At 37.3% G+C, this 24039-nt stretch overlaps 1 protein-coding gene and 1 pseudogene across 6 annotated transcripts in view; one reads left to right on the forward strand and one right to left on the reverse strand.

Moving 5' to 3' along the window:
- Positions 1 to 24039, reverse strand: part of BRIP1 (BRCA1 interacting helicase 1) — a 189131-nt gene that overhangs the window by 128141 nt on the left and 36951 nt on the right. The window lies entirely within an intron of this gene.
- On the forward strand, positions 9873 to 13692 carry LOC132478446 (LYR motif-containing protein 4-like; annotated as a pseudogene).

Raw genomic sequence — 24039 nt, forward strand, 5'->3', positions numbered from 1 at the left:
GGGAAAACTAGGTCCATGAAAGAGTAACATATGTGCATGCATTGTCCTTCAACCACACTCCAAATTCTCTGAGGACAGAAACTGTCTTACATTACTTCATCTACTCATTCATTGAGCATGGTGTTTTGCATATAACTATAACTTAATTTTTTTTAATTGATGGATTGTGACTAATGTCCTTAAACCAAATACCGTACCCATGCACCACATTTTATCTGTAGATGCTTAACTGATGCCCTAGTTTGAAGTCCTTCACGTATCAAAAAATTACCTCAAAATAAGAAGGTTAGCTTTTAAAAGAAAAAATACAGGACAATTTGTTATTTTTCAAGAACAAAAAGAAAAATCATCTTGTTATGCTAATATCTGGGCCACTGTAGTTGTGGGTGACAAACACATATCCTGATATATTCATTATTAATAGCTGTCATTTATTAAGGCTGTCCCTGTGCTAAGCACGCTACATGTACTCTCTCATTCATTCATTCATTCATTCAAGAAACATTAGAATTCCTGATATATCAAGCCAAGTAGAAGACAATGACAAGGGTCACTTCACCCCACTGACAAAGAGGGCTTTACTTTTTAATTGTTCTACGAGGTGTGTTTATCAATACCAGTTTCGCTCATGAGGTAAAGAACTGTTTAAAGTTGGTACTCTAAGTGCATTATTTCCTGAATGCAACTACAAAATATTCTTAAGAATAAGCTATATAATTTAAAATTATTAGTTGACATTTAAGTCAAATATTTTCTAACAGGATAGATATTATATTCCAAAGGGGAAAAAAACAAAAATTCTCAAATAAGAGACTCTTTAGAGCTTTTTCTGTAAAGGGCCACAAAATAAATATTCTAGGTTTTGTGGGCCATAAACTCTGTCCCTATACATGAAAATATCTTCATGATCTCAACATAGGAAAGGATTTCTTAAACAATACACCAAAAGCACAAATGACTGAAAACACAATCTTGAGAAGACATGTGCACTGTATATAACCAACTGAGGATCATTATTCACAATATATAAAGAATTCCAGCAAATCAATTTTTAAAAAACAAACCCAATAGAAGAAAAAGAGCCCAAGAACAAGAAAATCACAGGAGAGAAAAGCGGAAAAGCCAATAAACATCTGAAAAGATGTGCAACCTAATGCTCAACCTCATTACTAATTAGGAAAATGCAAATTAAAACCATAATTAGATTCCATTTCACATCCACCAGACTGGGTAGAGAGGATATACAGCAACTCTCTCATACACTGCTGATCCAAGTATAAAGTGGCACATTCACTTTGGAGAACAAATTGGTGATCTAGTGAAATCAAGGATACATAGACCCTTTGATCCAGCATGACCCTGCTAGGCATACATGCCAGAGAAACTCTTGCAAATTAAGACAGATACAATAGGGATATTCTTTGCAGTACTGTTTTAATAGTGAGGAAAATAAAGTGTGTCAACAAAACAAGGATAAACTGTGGAGTTCTGTCAATCTATGGAATATTGTATATAATAAAAAAATATGAACCTGAGAGTCCCATGTATTGACATAAATATCAAAAAAATTGTTGAGCAGGCTGAGTATGACTTAAATAACATTTTATTCTCCCCATAAACTTCCAAACAAATTGATGACAGGAATAAAACTATGAAAACTTTATGAAAAGAATTAGGAATCCCCACTATGGTAGATAACCCTTGGAGCTAAGGACTGTAGTAGACAATATACCTGAAAAATGCTAAAAAGTGCTTCAAAAGGAACCTAAAACAGCAAATACACTTGTTCCTCCTCAGCAGCTTAATACCTAGCAGAATAACTTTCATCTTAATCCGTCTTGACCAAAATTTTCAACTAATTTATTAGGAAACAGGTTCTTAATTTACATCCATGGACTGTTACAGAGGAGAGAGTTTGAGATCACCCAGAAACTACAAACACAATTTTGTATGCATTTTTAGAAAGTCAGTCCATAACTTTCATCATGTGCTCAAAGAAGATTGTGACTTATTTGGATGAGGGCTTTATTCCAGAATTTATGTCTGATTTTACAATGGAAATAAAATAGAAATAGCATTTTCTTAACAACCAACTTGGTTAGTCACATTAATTCTGTAAAGGAATAAACAAGTTGACAGTCCAAAGAAGATAATTTTATAAAGGTTCCTCTACTGCTTGTAAATTCTCTTTTAATGTTTGTTAATTATATAATGTTATCATAATTCTAAAACACTTAATTCACTAATGTTTATCTCTAACTCCATTTTACAGATGATAAAGTAAAATCTAAAGTTCTTCAAGTTGCTACAAAATTCATGATAATTTGTGAGAAGTTGGAAGTCATAACCTTAAATCTTAAAGCTTTAACAGGATCATTTTTACCTACCATTTAACTTGGCAAAAACACAAAATACTGCCCTTTTTTTATTTCAAAACATCATCCACCTAAAGAGCTAGTGGTAAAAAAGTCAATGAATACTGAATTATACTTTGAGGTATAAGAAAGAGGGTTTACTGTTAATCTTTATCAACCATTTGCTGTTGTCCAAGCCACCTAAACAGGTACTGAATGCCTGTTGTGCAAAATCTCACATAAGCACACACTCTAGTAAGATAGCAAAAGTGACATAACTATACCTTTTCCACTATTCTTTTTTAAAAATTCAAACAGTAGTACTCTACTGCCAGTTTCATGATTAAACTGCACAAGGCAGCTGTTTATCTACTCACAGCAACCAGCAGGTGAACCTGATTCAATATTTATCACAGGCTTTCACAGATCACTGCTAACCAAGCAAACGTTTTAATTAAGCTGGAACTTGCTTCAAAGAGCTCATTCAAGATGTCAATCGGCAGGTAAGGGATCAGATACAGTGTCAGGTGAGAGTGTGTAATACAAATCCACAACTTTCTTCATCCCATTGCTGTAAATTAGCCTGCTCTAAAGTTCAGACTCTGATTGTAACAGACTGCCAGTCTCCTGGAATGTGTAACTGAAGTCACTCAAACTCTATTGTGAAGGTTGTAAGCAATATGTTAAACTGCAATGGGCTAGCACATTAAGACAGATCCTTTTCACGGTTGTTTTTTGATACCGTAAGTGTTTGTTACCCTACTCTCCACTTACTGTTTACTTTCTTGCCTAGTGTAAATGGGAATTCCTTAACACAGTTGCCTCAGATTCTGAAAAGTTTATAATCAAGAAAAACCCAAAGTGGTATTTTTAATTTTTAATCTAAATTTATACTAGAACAATTATATTCTGTAAGACTTCTCAGTTTAAGAACAAACACATCATAAAGATGACCAACCTGTAAAAAGCAAAAATTCTCCTGGTATAGTAGAACTTATACAGATGTGACTATAACAATGAGTCTCAAAGTATAGTGATTAGTCACACTGACCAACTTCATGAGAAATACCTGGGGTATTTACTACAACAACAACAACAACAACAACAACAACAACAAAAAGGAAAAAAGAAGAATCAAAGAAAGGAAATGGGAGAAAAAGGGAAAGTTCTTCCTTCAAGAAGAATGCTAGCTAAAAATTATAAATAGAATGACAAAATTTTAAAAATCACCATTTTGCAACTCCCATGTAATAAGTGATTCCTGCAAGGTACATAAATGGATGCTAAAATCACTGGGTGAAAAGCTGTTGGGAAACAAGATATTCACATAGTTTCCAAATATCACCCCACAGATTACTTATTAATTACAAAAGAAAAATGTGCCTTTATAATGGAGACCTGGTAGTCACCACTTTAACCAAGTGGTCAATTTTAACATTAGCAGTAGTGAGACAAACTGGCATCAAGTGCCTCTTGATGTGATATAATAAGAAATATATTTATGTACTCTTCTTGAACAAAACTACATGATTATGAAATCCAAACAATCAAGCCATGAATCAAAAAGAACCCAGGAATAGAGAACCTGTGGTAAAAATACATATATGTATATTATTTAGTTGGTGAAAATTAATCCAGCTGCACTCTTGTGATATTTGCACTTGTATATTATACTTCAAAAATCCTATCCCTTGGGATTGCCTGACATTTTTATTTTCTCCTTTATTGTATAGTATTTTGGTATTTTTCAAACTTTCTTCAATGACCCTTTTAAAATGAGAAAACAAAACCATCCTGTGACATCATCTTCTACATACTGACCAAAATGCTATAAATAAAACTTATACAAAATAGACATTTTTGCATCTTTCACCACAATTAAAAATTAGTAGACAAGGGCTTCCCTGGTGGCACAGTGGTTGAGAGTCCGCCTGCCGATGCAGGGGACACGGGTTCATGCCCCAGTCCAGGAAGATCCCACATTCTGCGGAGTGGTTGGGCCTGTAAGCCATGGCCACTGAGCCTGCGTGTCCAGAGCCTGTGCTCCGCAACAGGAGAGGCCACAACAGTGAGAGGCCTGCGCACCGCAAAAAAAAAAAAAAAAAAAAAAATTGGTAGACAAGTTGGGACTTCCCTGGTGGACCAGTGGGTAAGACTCCACACTCCCAATGAAGCAGGCCCGGGTTTGATCCCTGATCAGGGAACTAGATCCTCTATGCACGCCACAACTAAGAGCCCACATGCCACAACTAAAGATCCCGCATGCCACAATGAAGATCCCATGTGCTTCAACGAAGATCCTGACTGCCACAACTAAGATCTGGCCCAGCCTAAATAAATAAATTAATTAATTTAAATTTTTTTTAAAAAATTAGTAGACAAGTTATTATCAATATACAAACCTCTAAAGCAGCACTACCCAATAGAACTTTCTGCGATGGTGGAATGTTCTTTACCTGCACTATTGAATGTACTTGCCACTAGCCACATGTGGCTACTGAGAACTTGAAATGTGATTAGTGCAACCGAGGAACTGAATTTTAATTAAATTAAATAGCCACATGTGGCTAGCAGCTACCATAGCAGAAGTGTAGATTTTAAATATTACCACAGGACTAAAGAGAAAATTTTGACTTAGACAAGTGTTCAGTCTGGTGTCAAACTTCCAATGGAATTCAAATCCCCATAGTAAGAATTTTATTCATAGATGCTACCCTGGGCTTCCCTGGTGGCGCAGTGGTTAAGAATCTGCCTGCCAATGCAGGGGACACGGGTTCGAGCCCTAGTCCAGGAAGATCCCACGTGCCGCGGAGCAACTAAGCCCATGCACCACAACTACTGAGCCTGAACTCTAGAGCCTGGGAGCCACAACTCCTGAAGCCCTCGCGCCTAGAGCTCGTGCTTGGCAACAAGAGAAGCCACCCCAGTGAGAAGCCCACGCACCACAATGAAGAGTAGCCCCTGCTCACCGCAACTAGAGAAAGCCCACATGCAGCAACGAAGACCCAACGCAGCCAATAATAATGAATTAAAAAAAAATAAATTCATAGATGCTATCCTAATAGAGTAACCCTTCAGTTTGCTCTATTCAACTCTCTTAAAACCTCCTGTTTCAAATAGCTATATTACTTGATGAAGACAATGTTAAAATTAACAATTAATTAATTATTACTGTGGGTTCTAAACTTAATCTGGAAAATAAACTAGTGAGAATAACCAAAAATTTTTAGGAAAAAGATGGTTAAAAATAGTATATGTTCTCATATATGTAAGAATTTAGTATATATGATAAAGATGTTATACTAGGCACCTCTTTAGACACGTGTTCAACTCTTTATTCTGAAAACAGTTCATCAATTATAGCCCCTGCTGAAAAGGTAGACCCAGTATCTACATTAATAACACATGACCAAGCCCAAACACACTCCCAAATATAGCAAGACCAGTAAGATTCACTTTCCTAGGAATCTGTATTTGGGTTGTTTAGACTGAGTTGATTAAAGTACAGGGAACAGACCAGAACATTTCATAGACTTTAAGCCTTTCATTTTGAGATGTGATGGTAAGGTCATATGACAGAGAATAAGTATCCAGAAAAAAACAATCTACAAAAAACGAGAGAACTCTGCACACAGAGGCAGAAAAGACACACTTGAGGCCGCAAAGAGAAGACAGAAGCTGCCTAAAAACCTTTGAGTTCCAATAAGGGCAGCTGTATATCTTGCTTGATCTTTCTGGAGTAGGTTTCTAATTCTTCAAAAGCAAATCACTCCTGATTAAGTCAGGGGTTGAAATATCAAAGAAATAACAAGAGAGAATTTCCCTAAATTGAAAACGTCTCTGAATCTTCAGTATAATAATTAAACCCACTAAGTAACTAGCATCGTAAATGAAAAAGACTCTCACTTAAACATTCAGTCATAGAGATTAGAAATTATAGAATAGCCATTCAAAAGAATGCAGTGTAGTCATTAAAAATGATGTAGAAAAATATCAAATGACATCAAAACACAGTACTGATCTATTATTACAAGGACAGATAATTGGATTATTTGCCTCCTGAGTAATGTTAACAGCAAGCATACAGGACTTGTGTTATTCTGAAAAACAAAAAAGCAAAAAAATAAGGACAAAATCAAACCTGAATCTAATTCAACCTGTAGACCTAACTACCATTACTAGAAATATGGGGATAGAGGACTATCCTAAACGACACCAGGTGGACAAATTCAAACAAATCCTGAATATGAGGAATCCCACAGAACAAATAACACGGTTTTTCCAACAAATAAATGGCACCTCTCTTAAAAGAAATGTCATGCACATACCTTGTTTGGATTCTGATATTTAAAAAGCCAACTCCAAAATGACATTTTTTAAGCAATCAAAGAAAATTGTAACCAGGATGGATATTAGACTAAGAATTACTGTTTTTTTCCAGTTATAATAATATTACTTTTTAAATGTCATTGCTATGTTTTTTGTTTGTTTGTTTGTTTGTTTGCGGTATGCGGGCCTCTCACTGCTGCAGCCTCTCCCATTGCAGAGCACAGGCTCCGGACGCGCAGGCTCAGCGGCCATAGCTCACGGGCCCAGCCGCTCTGCGGCATGCGGAATCTTCCCGGACCGGGGCATGAACCCGTGTCCCCTGCATCGGCAGGCAGACTCTCAACCGCTGCACCACCAGGGAAGCCCCACTGCTATGTTTTTAAAAGTGTTTATCTGTTTTAAATATATAAATTGTTTTATGGGTAATAGATGTATGATGTCTGATAGTTGCTTTAAAATATTCTAGTCCCTCACCTTTTCCTCCACTGATTCTCCCAAAAAAGAAAAGAAAAAAATGGCAGGGGGTAAATAAAACAAACAGGGGAGGTAAAATATATTGATAATTGTTAAAGCTGAGTGATGGGCACAAGAAGGTTCATTATTCTGCCCTCTTTCTGCTTCGTATGTGAAATTTCCTAAAAAATGATTCTAAAAATAAGGAGCATTTAAAAATACGTTTTTATAAAACAAATACAACATTGATCCTAAACCAGATCTAGATAAACTTTCTCTCAGTTTATCTAGATTTGGTATAATATCACTAATGAATATTACCTGGCAGGCCAAGATGGCAGAGTAGAAAGACCCCGAGCTCGCCTCCTCTCATAAGCACATCAAAACCACAACTAACTGCAGAACAACCATTGATGAAAATGACTGAAACTAATGAATTATTAAAACAACGAATTCTAAATGTAATAGCAAATAGGACTCTTCTACACACACACAAAACACACACACACACACACACACAAAACCAAAAAGCCAAGAACCAAAGAATAATTCAGTATTAAGACATTTATCAATACACTTTAACATATTAAAAAATGTGAAAATAAATCTTATTCATCTTTACAGCTTAATATTAATCCTTGATGAAAATGCTGAACAAAATAGGAATAAAATGATTATCAAGAAAAAATATGGGCTTAATATATAATTAAATCACTAATATAATTTATATGTCATTTAACACATAATGTATATATAAAAATTATATAACTTATATGTTTTAGTATTATAACTTATATACATATGTAAAAGGTTTCAAAAGCCAGTATCATGCTTACTTACAGAAACTAGAAGCACTCTCATTAAGGTCTCAAATGAGACAAGGATGACTATACTTCTGGGATGCCTGGGACTATCTGAGTTTATATCTGTTCTTTCAGCATATATGATCATTCAATCTGTTACTATTATTATACTTAACACTTTTTTCAGGAGATATTATAAAAATTGCAAAGAAGGTAAATGATCATTATTTACAGAAGATATGATTGTATACTTGGAAAACCTGAGAAAATGTATTGAAACTATTACAAATAGAAGAATTCATTAATGTGGCTCAGGAAAAAAACAACAACAACAACAGTAAATGTGGTTTGGGGGAAACAGAGAAATTAATATTCTTTATGTATAAAACTACAACTAATTAGAAAATGTAATAGAAGAAAAAATCTCAATTACACAGAAATAAAAGGTAAATTACTAAGAATCAACTTAAAAATCCATTTAAGAAGTTAGTAAGAGGATGCTTAATTAATAAGATACGGGATATCCTTTCACGATCTACATGCATATCAAATCATCATGATGTATACTTTAAATATCTTACAATTTTGTCAATCATACCTCAATAAAGCTGAAAAAAATTAATAAAAAAACTTTAAACATGACTGAAGGAAATAAAGAAAAAATCAGAAACAAAGCATGGTCTTAAGTAGATGACTTACTATCATAAAGAAGTCAGTTCTCTTCCAAATAATCTATAAAATATATCAAGGATATTTTGTTAACTATATAGGTTAACTCTAAAGTACATACGTAAAAATAAACAAGCAAGAATAGCCAAAAGACATCTTAAATAAAAGGGTAATAAAGAGGAACTAGACACAAAATATTAATGAACTATAATAATCAGAACAGTATAGATCAATGAAAAAAGAAAATAGAAAAGTCCAGAAATAGAACTAGATACATTAAGGAATTTGGAATGTAAACATTATAAACAAAGTCAAAAGACCAGAACAAATCAGTTTTTTTTTAAAAAAAACACTGTTCTGGAATTCATAACACAAATAAGGGCCTAATTTAATACTGAAGAACCCTGTAAAACAGTAAAAAAGAAAAGAAAAAAAGAGGAACAACCTAATTGACAAAGGAGATAACCAGATATTTGAAAAGATACTCAACCTCCCTCATAACGAGAAAGAGAAGTATACATTTAAAGTATGAGGGCTTCCCTGGTGGCGCAGTGGTTGAGAGTCCGCCTGCTGATGCAGCGGACATAGGTTCGTGCCCCGGTCCGGGAGGATCCCACATGCCGTGGAGTGGCTGGGCCCGTGAACCGTGGCAGCTGAGCCTGTGCATCCGGAGCCTGTGCTCCGCAGTGGGAGAGGCCACAACAGTGAGAGGCCCGCATACCGCAAAAAAAAAAAAGACACATGCACCCCAATGTTCACTGCAGCACTATTTACAATAGCCAGGTCATGGAAGCAACCTAAATGCCCGTCGACAGACAAATGGATAAAAAAGATGTGGTACATATACAATGGAATACTACTCAGCCATAAAAAGGAACGAAATTGGGTCATTTGTTGAGACATGGATGGATCTAGACTGTCATACAGAGTGAAGTAAGTCAGAAAGAGAAAAACAAATATCGTATATTAACACATATATGTGGAACCTAGAAAAATGGTACAGATGAACCGGTTTGCAGGGCAGAAATTGAGAAACAGATGTAGAGAACAAATGTATGGACACCAAGAGGGGAAAGCAGCAGGGGGGTGGGGGTGGGGGTGTGATGAATTGGGCGATTGGGATTGACATGTATACACTGATGTGTAAAAAATTGATGACTAATAAGAACCTGCTATATAAAACAAAATACAATTCAAAAATTCAAAAAAAATATAGTTACAGAGTTTCAGTTTGGGAAGATGAAAACATTCTGGTTGCATAGCAATGCGAATAGACTTAATGCTACTGAACCGAACACAAAAAATGGTTAAAACGGTAAATTTTCTTACATACACTGTATCATTTTTTTTTTTAAATGAAGGGAAAGAAAAGCTGAGTAAAACCTGTTAGGAGCAGGCCTGCACTACAAATGTTAAACAAAGCTTTTCAAGCTAAAAGAAAAATTATACAAAATAGAAACGAAACTATGTAAAGGAATGAAGGGTACCAGGAGTAAGAAATAGGAAGATGAGGGAAGAAATAATTTTCCTGATTTGTAAATTTATTTAAAATAACGGAGGTAGACTTCTGGTTTCCATTTCTGAATATAAATAGCTTGGAAGTCACCACTCCATCCTAACAAGTAAGAAGCTGAAAAGACTGAAAAATCAACAACTTTTCCTGGGTTTGTAAGAGAGGGGGGGACAAACCATTGCCTTTAAGATTGGAGAGACCGACAGGTGCATACAGGGAGTAACAGCACACAGGTCTCCACCCGTGGAAACCAGTGCAGGAACAAGAGCTGCGCTAACAAAACCTGGACTGTACGTGATGAACCGCTAGAGGCTCAGTATGCGTAACTCTCTGAGCTAAACATGCCAGGGGTGCCCAGTCATGGAGGGCTCCCAAATACTGTGACATTTTCGTCCAGGAGCCAGACCAGGTTCCTACAATACACATCAGAGAAATATACCCTCGTGCTCCTAGTAAGGGGAATTGAAAAGGAACCATTTTGAAATACCAGGGCACTCTGTTCTTCTTAACAAAGCCTAGTTAACCAGAGCCTAACCAGCTGGGGTATTATCGGAGTCTAATCTAATACCCAACTTAGCAGTCTAGCAGTCCCTTCTATATCGGAGAAGGGAAAAAAGCAACTCCAGTCCACTCAAGCCATCCTGTCCCACCTAAGGGGGTGAAAAAACTGAGAAACTTCTGTGAAGTTCCCAGTCCAGAGGCACGGGATCACTAAAAGAGTAAGACCCAATCATGGGAATATAGAACACTTGCCCTCCCTGCCATATCTCACCACCAAATTACTAAAGGCCTGTTGATAGCAACTTATTTTACCCAGTATGTCATGTCCAGCTAACAAGAAAAAAATTACAAGGCATATACCAAAAGGTAAACAACACAACCTGAAGAGACTGAGCAAGCATCAAAGCCAGATATTTCAGGGATGTTGGACTTATCATACCAGGAATTGAAAACAACTATGATTAATATGCTAAAGGCTCTACTGGATAAAGCACATAGCACATAAGAGCAGACAAGCAATGGAAGCTGAGAGACGGGCATCCTAAGGAAGAATTTTTTTAATGCTAGGAATAAAACACTGTAGCAGAAATGAAAAATACTTTTGATGGGCTTCTTAGTAGACTGGACATGGCTGACAAAGGACTCTGAGCTAGATATCTCAATAGAATGCTTGAAAACAAAAAACCTAAGAGAACAAAATCTGAAAAAAACAAAAGAGAATATCCAAGGACTGTGGGACAACTACAAAAGTTAAGATATGCATAAAGGGAATACTAGAAGGAAAAAAAAGAAAGGAACAGAAGACATATTTGAAGTAATAATGACCGAGATTTTCCCCAAACTGATGTCAGGCACCAAACCACAGATTCAGGAAGCTCAGAGAACACCAAACAGGATAAATGCCCAAAAAATTACATGTAAACATATCATCTTCAAACCACAGAAAATCAAAGATTAAAAAAAAAAATCCTGAAAGAAACCAGTTACCCACAGAGGAACAAAGATAAGAATTACATCCAACTTCTCCTCAAAGCAAGCAAGCAAGCAAGAAGAGAGTGGAGTGAAATATTTAAAGCATTGACAGAAAAAAAACACCAACCTAAAATTCTGTACCCTGAGAAATTATCCTTCAAAAGTGAAGGAGAAATAATGACTTTCTCAAACAAAAATTGAGGGAATTTGTTGCCAGTAGACCTGACTTTCAAGAAATATTAAAAGAAGTTCTTCAGAGAGAGGAAAAATTATTTATATATATAAAGTAAGGAAGAGCGTGGAAAAAGGAATAGTAAATATGAATTTAAAACTTTCATTTTTCTTATTTGACCTAACATACAACAGTTTGTTCAAAATAATAATACCAATAATATCAATAAATAATAGTATACAGTTGACCCTTAAAACAGGTTTGAACCACACAGTTCCACTTACATAAACTTTTTTCAGTAAATATATTGGAAATTTTTTTGAAGATTTGCAAAAATTTGAAAAAACTCACAGATGAACCATGGAGCCTAGAAATACAAATAAATAAATAAATAGGAAAAAGTATGTCATAAATGCATGAAATATATGTAGATGCTATTCTATCCTTACATAGGCATAAGGTCAGTGATATTTAATATAAAATTAATGTTAGTTTTCTTATTATTTTATAACTTTCAAAGAATTACATTACCATATAATATTCCTCTCTGCTTCATAACTGGATAAACTGCACATCAGCATATCATCACAGGTAAGTGTTTTGTAAAAAAATGTAACAATGTTTCCAATACCATATTATACCTTACAATTTATACCTTACAATTTTGAATGATTCATTCATTCATGTATAGGTCAGGCTACTGTGAAGAAACTGTATCAGTTACACTAAGTTACCATAAAGCAAACATACTGCTGCTTTTTCATTATCAATGTATGAATTTTTATACCTCTAAATAAATATACATTTCTTTTTCACATCATCTTTTCATTTTTGATGTCCAGTGTTAGAAATGCATACAACATCTACAGTGCTTTGTATCATATAAGATAATATTGATGTAGGTATTGACAGATGCTTCATCATCTTATAGATGATGTAAACTTACAGTATTGATACAGTACTGTAGAAATATTTTCTCTTCCTTATGATTTTCTTAATAACATTTTCCTCTCTCTAGCTTACTTTATTGTAAGAATACATATAACATGCAAAATATGTGTTAATTGACTTTATGTTATCTATTGGTAAGGCTTCTGGTCAACAGTAGGCTACTAGTACTTAAGTTTTGGGGGAGTCAAAAATTATACACAGATTTTTGACTGCTGGGGGGTTGGTGCCCCTAACCCCTGCCTTGTTCAAGAGTCAACTGTATATGCTTATATATGCATGAAATAAATGACAGCAATGATACAAGGGATGGAGTGAGGAATTAAGATTACACTGTTATTATAAGGTACTCACACTACCCATGAAGTGGTATAGTGTTATGGGAAAGTACATTTGGATTTGCCATAAATACATATTGCAAAACCTAGGGCAACCAGTAAAAAAGGGGAAGGGAGGGAGGGAGGGAAGGAATATGATGGTTATGCTAGAAAGGAGAGAAAATGGAATCAAATAAAACACTTACTTAGTGTCTGTGCCACTGCACAGGGCCAGAGCCCACCTGGGCTAGACACTGGGCCACTACCTGGGCCAAGCCCCACGCGTGCGTCCCACTGGTGCTCCCTGCAGTGGAAGAAGTTCTGTAGGTTGCATTGAACTTGGGACCTCTGCAAAGAAGACCATCTGGGTTTTTTTCGTTCCGAGATTGCAGCCTCCAGCCACGCACGAGTGCTGGATATGTACCAGGCAATGCTGAGGGAGGGCAAGCACTTCAGCGCCAACAACTACAGAACTTACACCATCAGGAGGATAAGAGATGTCTTCAGAGAAAATAAGAATCTAAAGGATCCTGTAAAAATTCAAGCCCTAATGAATAAAGCCAAAAGAGACCCTGGGATAATCCACTGACAGGTCCACATTGGCCAACTATATTTGACTGACAAGCTTGTCAGTTAGAATCAAGAGAAGCCCAGGACCTAGGGAGCTGGGACCAGCCACCACCGGCAGCCATGGACCACCTTCAGCATCCATTCTGCTTTGTACGGGGGCTCCCAGAAGACCACGAGTGGCCTTTGCATCAGCTTTAAATAGGTTCTTGCTGTATCTGCCCTAAGAACTGATAAACTGAGTGAGGTTTCCATTCTTCTGCAGCCTTAGTGACAAAGGATGGCTGTCTCTCCTTGGTTCAAGTGTTAGAATGAAGAGCTGGAGCTCCTCAAAAGACTGTTGTGTATTATTGTATCTCCTCCACCCCACCCCTCTTTTGTAGCTCCTCAGCACTTGTATAGAGCATTTCCAGATTTTGTTTGTTGGTCCTTGACAATAAACTACAAAATGCATAAAAAGAGTGGGAAACAAAAAGAGGAACACAGAACAAAAGCAAAAAATAGAAAACAGTCATAAATATGGTAAATATTAATCCAACCTAATAAATAATCAGTTTGAACATCAATGGTCTAAATACACCAATTAAAAGACAGAAACTGTCAGAGAAGATCATAAAACAAGACCCAAATATTTGATGTCTAAAAGAAACCCACTTTAGAGATGAAAAAACTTATAGATTAAAAGTAAATGAATGGAGAAAACTATGCCATGCTAACACTAATCAGAAGAAAGCAGAGTACCTATATTAATTTCAGACACAGAAGACCTCAAAGAAAGGAAAGTTATCAGAGATGGAAAAAAAGGGCATTACATAATGATAAAGGGGCCAATTCTCCAAGAAAAAAATACCAATCTTTAACATGTGACAACAGTGTGTCAAACTATATGGAGCAAAAATTAATAGAACTGCAAGAGAAATAGATAAATCCACTATCATAGGTGGAGTTGCTATCAGAAATGGACAAACCTAGCAAGCAGAAAATCACTAAGGACATAGCTGAACTCAACAATATCACCAGTCAACTGGATATAACTGACATCTATAGACTACTTCATCCAACAGTGGTAGAATACACATTCTTCCCTACTTCACATGGACCATTTACCAAGATAGACCACATTCTAGAGATAAAACATACTTTAACAAGTTAAAAAAAATCATAACAATGTCTGTACTCAGACCACAATTGAATTAAATTAGAAATCAGTAACAGAAAGATAACTAGAATATCCCAAAATATGTGAGGATTAAACAACACATGGCTAAATAACACATGGATCAATGAAAAAATCCCAAGAGAAATTTAAAAATAGTTTGAGCTTAATGAAAATAAAAACACACCTTATCAAAATACATGGTAGGCAGTGAAAGTAGTGTTGTGAGAAGAATTTATAGCACTGAAAGCATATATTAGAAAAGAAGAAAGATCTAAAGTCAATAATCTAAGCTGCTACCTTAGAAAACTAGAAAAAGAGCAAACTAAATCCAAATTAAGCAGAAGAAAAGAAATAATAATAATTAGAGCTTAAATCAATGAAATTGAAACTAGAAACTCAATGGAGAAAAATCAAACCAAAACCTGCTTCTTTAAAAAAAATCAATAGGACTTCCCTGGTGGCACAGTGGTTGAGAGTCCGCCTGCCGATGCAGGGGACACGGGTTCGTGCCCCGGTCCGGGAGGATCCCACGTGCCGTGGAGCGGCTGGGCCCGTGAGCCATGGCCGCTGAGCCTGCGCGTCCGGAGCCTGTGCTCCACAACGGGAGAGGCCACAACAGTGAGAGGTCCGTGTACCGCAAAAAAAAAAAAAAAAAAAAAAAAAAAATCAATAAAATCATTAAGTCTCTAGCCAGGCTCACTAAGAAAAAAAGAGAAGACAAAAATTACTAATATCAGAAATGAAAGAGCACCATCACTACGCAGCCTACGGACACTAAGGATAATTTTTAAAAAATACTATGAACAACTCTACACCCACAGATTTGATAACCTAATGAAATAGACCAATTCCTTGAAAGATACTATTTGCCAAATCTGACACAAGAAGAAATGGACAATATGAATAGGCCTAGATGTATTAAACAATTAAATCAATAATTAGTAACCTTCCAAAAAGAAAGCACCAGACCCAGACAGGTTCACTTGTGAATTCTACCAAATATTTAAGGAAGAAACCATACCAATTCTCTACAATCTTTTTCAGAAGACAGATGCAGAGGGAATGCTGCCAACTCATTCTATTAGGCCAGCATTACCCTAATACCAAAACCAGGCAAAGACATTAAAAGAAAGCTAGGGCCTCCCTGGTGGCGCAAGTGGTTGAGAGTCCGCCTGCCGATGCAGGGGATACGGGTTCGTGCCCCGGTCTGGGAGGATCCCATATGCCGCGGAGCGGCTGGGCCCTTGAGCCATGGCCGCTGAGCCTGCGCGTCCGGAGCCTGCGCGTCCGGAGCCTGTGCTCCGCGGCGGGGGAGGCCGCAGCGGTGAGAGGCCCGCATACCGCAAAAAAAAAAAAAAAAAAAAAAAGAAAGCTACACATCAATATCTCCCATGGACACAAATGCAAAAATCCTCAACCAAATAATAGCAAGATAATATTAACAAATTGAAACCAACAATGTGTAAAAAGAATTATAAACTATGACCAAGTGTGATTTATCCCAGCTATGCAGGTTGGTTCAACATTTGAAAATCAACTAATATAATCCATCACACACTGGTGGGTTAAGAAAGAAAAATCACATGATCATATCAATAGCTGCAAAAAAGGATTTGACAAAATCCACACATACATGATAAACACTCTCAGTATACTAGGAATAGAGGAGCACTTCCTCAAGTTGATAAAGAATATCTACAAAAAAACCCTAGAGCTAACATCATACTTAATGGTGAGAAACTTAAAAGATTTCTGAGATTAGGTACAAGGCAATGATATTCCCTCTCACCATTTCTTTTCAACTGTATGTCTTTCCTTATGTTATAAGACAAGAAAAGGAAATATAGGTATACAAATTGAGAGGGCTTCCCTGGTGGCTCAGTAGATAAGAATCCTCCTGCCAATGCGTGGGACATGGGTTCGAGCCCTGGTCCAGGAAGACCCCACATGCTGCAGAGCAACTAAGCCAATGCTCCACAACTACTGAGCCTGTGCTCTATAGCCCGCGAGCCACAACTACTGAGCCCATGTGCCACAACTACTGAAGCCCACGTGCCTAGAGCCTGTGCAACAAGAGAAGCCACCACAAGAAGAGGCTCGCACACTGCAACAAAGAGCAGCCCCCGCTCACAGTGACTAGAGAAAGCCCGCGTGCAGCAACAAAGACCCAACGCAGCCAAAAATAAATAAATAATTTATTTTTTAAAAAATTGAGAAGATATAAAACTGTCTCTGTTAGCCAATCGTCTATGTAGAAAATTTGGAAGTATCAACAAAAAACCTCCTGAAACTAATAAATGATTATATCAAGGTTCCAGGATACAAGGTTCATTTACAAAGGTCAATTACTTTCCCATATACTAACAATGAACAAGTGGATTTTGGAATTAAAAACACAATACCAATTACATTAGCACCCCCGAAAATGAAATACCTAGGTCTAAATCTGACAAAACATGTACAAGATCTATAGGAGGAAAACTACAAAATTCTGATGAACAAAATCAAAGAACAACAAAATAAATGCAGAGACATTCCATGTTCATGGACAGGAAGACGCAGTATCATTAAGATGTCAGTTCTTCCCAACTTCATCTATAGATTAAATTCAATCTCAGTCAAGATCCCAGTTAGTAATTTTGTGAATACTGACAAACTAATTCTAAACTGTATATGAAAAGGTAAAAGATCCAAAATAGCCAACACAATACTGAAGGAGAAGAACAAAATTGGAGGACAATGCCACCCAACTTCAACACGTACTATAATCAAGACAGTATGACAGGCAAAAGAACTGACAAATACATTGATGGAACAGAATAGAGAGTCCAGAAATAAACCAACATAAATATAGTTAATTGAACTTTGATAAAAGAGCAAAGGCAAAACACTGGAGCAAAGACAGCCTCTTCAACAAATGGCACTGGAACCACTGGACATCCACATGCAAAAAGAATGAACCTAGATCCACATCTCACAACCTACACAAAAATAAACTCAAAGTGAACCCAGACCTAAATGTAAAACACTAAAGTATGAAACTCCTAGAAAAGAACAAAGGCAAAAACCTAGATGACCTTGGGTATGGTGCTGACTTTTTAGATATAACACCACAGGCACAATCTGTGAAAGAAATAATTAATAATCTAGATTTCATTAAAATTAAAAACTTCTGCTCTGTGAAAGACAAGGTCAAGAGAATGAGAAGGCAAACCTCAGCCTGGGAAAAGAATGTTTACAAAAGACATATCTGATAAAGGAATTAACCAAAATATACAAAAAAGCACTCTTAAAACTCAACAAGAAGAAAACAAACAACCCAATTTAAAAATGGGCCAAAGACCTCAGACATCTCACCAAAGAAGACAAAAATGTAGCAAATAGGGGCTTCCCTGGTGGCGCAGTGGTTAAGAATCTGCCTGCTAATGCAGGGGACACGGGTTGAGCCCTGGCTTGGGAAGATCCCACATGCCACGGAGCAACTAAGCCCGTGCACCACAACTACTGAGCTTGTGCTCTAGAACCCACGAACCACAACTACTGAGCCCACATGCCTAGAGCCCGTGCTCCACAACAAGAGAAGCCACTGTAATGAGAAGCCCTCTCACTGCAACAAAGAGTAGCGCCCACTCACTGTAACTAGAGAAAGCCTGTGCACAGCAACGAAGACCGAATGCAGTCCAAAAAATTAAATAATTATTTTAAAATGTAGCAAATAGGCTTCCCTGGTGGCGCAGTGGTTGAGAGTCCGCCTGCCGATACAGGGGACGTGGGTTTGTGCCCCGGTCCGGGAGGATCCCACGTGCCGCAGAGCGGCTGGGCCCGTGGGCCATGGCCGCTGAGCCTGCGCATCCGGAGCCTGTGCTCCACAGTGGGAGAGGCCACAACAGCGAGAGGTCCACATACCGCAAAAAAAAAAAAAAAAAAAAAGTAGCAAATAAGCATATGAAAAGATGCTCAACATCATATGTCATTAGACTAATGCATGTTAAACAATGAGATACTACCACACACTTATTAGAATGGCTAAAATCAGGAAAAATGACAACAGCAAATGCTGACAAGAATGTGGAGATCTGGAACAAAAGGAATTCATTTATTGCCGGTGGAATGCAAAGTAGTACAGCCACTTCAAAAGAAAGTTTGGCAGTCTCTTACAAAACTAAACCTACTCTTACCATATGATCAAGCAGTCATGCTCCTTAGTATTTACCCACAGGAGGTGAAAACATATGCCCACACAAAACCTGCACACAAATGATGAGAGCAGCTCTATTCATAACTGCCAAAACTTAGAAGCAATCACTATGTCCTTCAATAGGGGAATGGATAAATAAACTGTGGTACATCCAGACAAAGGAATATTACTTAGCACTAAAAGGAAATGAGCTATTAAGCCATAAAAAGACAAGGAGGAATCTTAAATATTACTACATACTGAAGGGCTGTAGTCTGAAGGGCTACATACTGTATGATTCCAACTATATATGGGGACATGGGTTCGTGCCCTGGTCCGGGAAGATCCCACATGCCGCGGAGCGGCAGGGCCCGTGAGCGCGTCCGGAGCCTGTGCTCCACAACGGGAGAGGCCACAACAGTGAGAAGCCCGCGTACCACACACACACACACAAAAAGTAATTTAAAAAATAACTGATGATTTAAGGGAAAAAATAATAATAAAATACTCTATGGTTCACAATACATACAAAAGTATGTAACAAAAATTACCAGAGCGGAGTCAATATGGCAGAGTAGGAGGACACAGAGTTTGCGTCTCCTCACACCTAGGGCACCTCCCAGGCACTGGTGGGGGACCACGGACACCTAAGGGAATGGGAAGAACCCCCGAGCAATGGAGTAGGACAAGGGGAGAGGAGAACTGGAGGTGGGATGGGACCGGCACTCCTGAGGGGTGGCTGCAGGAGGGGACGGGTTCCCACGCTCAGGAGGGGCCCACTCACAATGAAGGGATCAGTGGGGACAGGGGGAGACCCTCGGGGGATTAGAGGACTGGAAGAGAATAGGCCAGCATTTCCCCCGCCCACTTGAGCCACCAGGAGCCTACTAAGGTCCCAGGCTTGATCCTCTGCCCTCTTGAGGCCCCGTCCAGCCACGCTGGGCCTAAGTCCTGTCCCCGCACCCCCACCCAGGGCCTTATCTCTGCACTACACCACGGCCAGGTGGCCACGCGGGTCCTGAGGCTAGACCCTGCCCCACCTAATCCCCACCCCCGCCTAGACTCCGTCCCCCACAGCCAAGGGCTTTGCAGGCACTTTTTTCTTTTTCCATTTTTTTTTCTTTTTCTTTTTGTGGTTGTGGTTCTGTTTTACCTTGTTATTGTTGTTTCACTTATATTTTCATTTTTTCTAATAAATTTTTTTATTTTTTTAATTTTATTTTATCTTTTATTCTTTGTTATTGTTCTGCTCCTTTTGGTTTGTTCCCCCCTCTGTTCTTTTTGCTGTTGTGGTTCTGTTTAACCCTGTTGTTTTTGTTTCACTTATATTTTTATTTTTTCTAATATATTTTCTATTTCTCTAATATTATTTTATTTTTTATTCTTTGTTATTGCACTGCTTTTTTTTTTCTTTTGTCACGCTGTGGCTGGGGGGATCTTGGTTCCCAGGCAAGAGGTTAGGCCTCAGTTCCCGTGGTGGGAGTGCCAAGTCCAAACTGCTGGACTAAAAGAGAACCTCAGACCTCAGGGAATATTCATCAGAGTGAGGTCTCCCGGAGATCCTCATCTCAGGACCAAGACCCGGCTCTACCCAACAGCCTAAAATTTCCAGTGCTGGATGCCTCAGGTCAAAGAATCAGTAAGACAGGAACACAGGCCCAGATAAAAAAAAAAAAAAAAATTAGAGAACCAAAGAATATGTTACAGACGAAGGGGCCAGGTAAAAACCTACAGACCTAATAAATGAAAGGAAATAGGTAACCTACCTGAAAAAGAATTCAGAGTAATATTAGTAAAAATGATCCAAAATCTCGGAAACAGAAAGGAGGCAAGGACGGAGAAAATACAAGAAATGTTTAACAAAGACCTATAAGAACTAAAGAACAAAGAGTGATGAACAACACAATAACTGAAATGAATAATACATTAGAAGGAATCAATAGCAGAATAACTGAGGCTGAAGAACGAATAAGTGAGCTGGAAGATAGAATGATGGAAATAACTGCCGAGGAGCAGAATAAAGAAAAAAGAATGAAAAGAATAGAGGAGAGTTTCAGAGATCTCTGGGACAACATTAAACACACCAACATTCAAATCACAGGGGTCCCAGAAGAAGAAGAGAAAGACAAAGGGTCTGAGAAAATATATGAAGAGATTATGGTGGAAAACTTCCCTAACATGGGAAAGGAAATAGCCAACCAAGTCCGGGAAGTGCAGAGAGGCCCTACAGGATAAACCCAATGAGAAACACACCAAGACACATAATTATCAAATGAACAAAATTTAAAGAGAAAGAAAAAAAATATTAAAAGCAGCAAGGGAAAAGCAACAAATAACATACAAGGGAATCCCCATAAGGTTATCAGCTGATTTTTCAGCAGAAACTCTGCAGGCCAGAAGGGACTGGCAGGACATATTTAAAGTGATGAAAGGGAAACACCTACAACCAAAATTACTCTACCCAGCAAGGATCTCATTCAGATTCAACAGAGAAATCAAAACCTTCACAAACAAGCAAAAGCTAAGAGAATTCAGCACTCCCAAACCAGCTTTACAACAAATGCTAAAGGAACTTCTCTAGGAGGGAAACACAGGAGAGGAAAAAGACCCACAAAAACAAACCCAAAACAATTAAGAAAATGGTAATAGGAACATACATATCGATAATTACCTTGAATGTAAGTGGATTAAATGTCCAACCAAAAGACACAGACTGGCTGAATGGATACAAAAACAAGACTCATATATATGCTGTCTTACAAGAGACCCACTTCAGACCTAGGGATACATACAGACAAAAAGTGAGGGGCTGTAAAAAGATATTCCATGTAAATGGAAATCACAAGAAAGCTGGAGTAGCAATATTCATATCAGATAAAATAGACTTTAAAATAAAGACTGTTAAAAGAGATAAGGAAAGGCACTACATAATGATCAATCCAAGAAGAAAATATAACAATTATAAATATTTATGCACCCAACTTAGCAGCATCTCAATACATATGGCAAATGCTAACAGGGAAATCTACATTTTTCCATAAAAGCAGATATTGACAATAACACAATAATAGTAAGGGACTTTAACACTCCACTTACACCAATGGACAAGTCATCCAGACAGAAAATAAATAAGGAAACACAAGCTTTAAATGACACAACAGAACAGATAGATTTAATTGATACTGATAGGACATTCCACCCAAAAGCAGCAGAATACACTTTCTTCTCAAGTGCACACAGAACATTCTCCAGCATAGATCACATCTTGGGTCACAGATCAAGCCTCGGAAAATTTAAGAAAACTGAAATCAAATCAAGCATCTTTTCTGACCACAACGCTATGAGATTAGAAATCAATCACAGGAAAAAAAACTGGAAAAAACACAAACACATGGAAGCCAAACAATATCTTGCTAAATAACCTAAAGATCACTGAAGAAATCAAAGAGGAAATCAAAAAATACCTAGAGACAAATGACAATGAAAACACGATGACCCAAAACCTATGGGATGCAGCAAAAGCAGTTCTAAGAGGGATGTTTATGGCTATACAAGCCTACCTCAAGAAACAAGAAAAATCTCAAATAAACAATCTAACCTTACACCTAAAGCAACTACAGAAAGAAGAACAAAAAAACCCCCAAAGTTAGTAGAAGGAAAGAAACCATAAAGATCAGAGCAGAAACAAATGAAATAGAAATGAAGAAAACAATAGCAAAGGTCCATAAAATTAAAAGTTGACTCTTTGAGAAGATAAACAAAATTGATAAACTTTTAGCCAGACTCATCAAGAAAAAAAGGGAGAGGACTCAATCAATAAAATTGGAATGAAAAAGGAGAAATTACAACTGACACTGCAGAAATACAAAGGATCATAAGAGACTACTACAAGCAACTATATGACAATAAAATGGACAACCTGGAAGAAATGGACATTCTTGGAAAGGTACAACCTTCCAAGACTGCACCAGGAAGAATTAGAAAATATAAACAGACAAATCACAAATAATGAAATTGAAACTGTAATTAAAAATCTTCCAACAAACAAAAGTCCAGGACCAGATGGCTTCACAGGTGAATTCTATCAAACATTTAGAGAAGACCTAACACCTATCCTTCTCAAACTCTTCCAAAAAATAGCAGAGGGCAGAACACTCTCAAACTCATTCAACAAGGCCACCATCACCCTGATACCAAAACCAAAGATATCACAAAAAAAGAAAACTACACACCAATATCACTGATGAACATAGACATAAAGATCCTCAAGAAAATACTAGCAAACTGAATCCAACAACATATTAAAAGGATCATAACCTAACACCATGATCAACTGGGGTTTATCCCAGGAATGCAAGGATTTTTCAATAAATGCAAATCAATCAATGTGATACACCATATTAACAAATTGAAGAATAAAAACTATATATCTCAATAGATGCAGAAAAAGCTTTTGACAAAATCAACACCCATTTATGATAAAAACTCTCCAGAAAGTAGGCACAGAGGGAACCTATCTCAACATAATAAAGGCCATATTTGACAAACCCACAGCAAACATCATTCTCAATGGTGAAAAACTGAAAGCATTTCCTCTAAGATCAGGAACAAGACAAGGACTCCACTCTCGCCACTATTATTCAACATAGTTTTGGAAGTCCTAGCCATGGTAATCAGAGAAGAAAAAGAAATAAAAGGAATCCAAATTGGAAAAGAAGAAGTAAAACTGTCACTGTTTGCAGATGATATGAGACTATACATAGAGAATCCTAAAGATGGCACCAGAAAACTACTGGAGCTAATCAACGAACTTAGTAAAGTTGAGGGATACCAAGTTAATGCACAGAAATCTCTTGCATTCCTATACACTAACAACAAAAGATCAAAAAGAGAAATTAAGGAAACAATCCTATTTACCATCACAACAAAAAGAATAAAATACCTAGGAATGAACCTACCTAAGGAGGCAAAAATACCTGTACTCAGAAAATTATAAGACACTGATGAAAGAAATCAAAGATGACAACAGATGGAAAGATACACATGTTCTTGGATTAGAAGAATCAATATTGTGAAATTGACTATACTACTCAAAGCAATCGACA

This window comes from Mesoplodon densirostris, chromosome 18, assembly GCF_025265405.1.
Source record: "Mesoplodon densirostris isolate mMesDen1 chromosome 18, mMesDen1 primary haplotype, whole genome shotgun sequence".
In the NCBI taxonomy this organism is placed as follows: Eukaryota; Metazoa; Chordata; class Mammalia; order Artiodactyla; family Ziphiidae; genus Mesoplodon; species Mesoplodon densirostris.